Genomic DNA, 786 nt, shown 5'->3' on the forward strand with positions numbered 1-786 from the left:
ATCTTCTGCTTCTGTTAGGTCCATACCATTTCTGTCCTTTATTGGATGATAACTATTCATAAAATGTAACAGCAAAGGGAGAAATGCACGCTTAATCACTTTTCAGTGAAACACATAGTGCCTTTGAATTTAAAAAGTTCCAGAAAAAAATGGTTTCAGACTGGCCACATGAAGTATTCATCCTTCTCTCTGGAATACAAAGCTGGTGGTAACTTATAAGCGGCCATCGGAGGGCTCAGTGCAGTCCAGAAAACAAACTCATCTTTAAGATCTGAAGCTACTGTAAACATGCTTAGGGAGAGTCCCCAAACATCGGAATCCTTTGAGTCACAGATCTGTGAAGGAAGCTGGTGCAGAAGCATAGAGAGAGAGCAGGCGCTATGGAGGAGGTGCTAGCGTCTGTTAGCACAGGCAAGAAAACCCCTGGGGTGCCCCGGATCCTTGGGTTAAAGGAAGGATTTCTGGCTCTTTCAGTGGCAGGAAGAAGGGAACACTCCCTCTCCCCATCACAGACACATATGCACATACACACATGAAAACAATTAATGGAAGTTGTTTTAAAAGCAAAACCACTAGAACTGGGAAATACAATTACAAAATGTACTTCCATCTGTATATAGAATATTTAATGTCACCAGATACTGATTTCTCTTTTCAAATTGAGATGATTTTTTTTTCTTTTTTTAGTGAAATAATGCATGAAAGATACTTAGCAGTAAGAGAGACTAATCGTGCTCAAGAAATTCTAATTCACTTCTCTGTGACTCCTTCATGCTACTGAAGTTA

At 39.9% G+C, this 786-nt stretch overlaps 1 protein-coding gene across 1 annotated transcript in view; it reads left to right on the plus strand.

Moving 5' to 3' along the window:
* Positions 1-786, plus strand: part of LOC105005158 (cysteine-rich secretory protein 2-like) — a 23,577-nt gene that overhangs the window by 20,181 nt on the left and 2,610 nt on the right. The gene's annotated exons all lie outside the window — the stretch shown is intronic.

The sequence above is a fragment of the Bison bison genome, unplaced genomic scaffold, assembly GCF_000754665.1.
Source record: "Bison bison bison isolate TAMUID 2011002044 unplaced genomic scaffold, Bison_UMD1.0 scf7180017864487, whole genome shotgun sequence".
Lineage (NCBI taxonomy): Eukaryota > Metazoa > Chordata > Mammalia > Artiodactyla > Bovidae > Bison > Bison bison.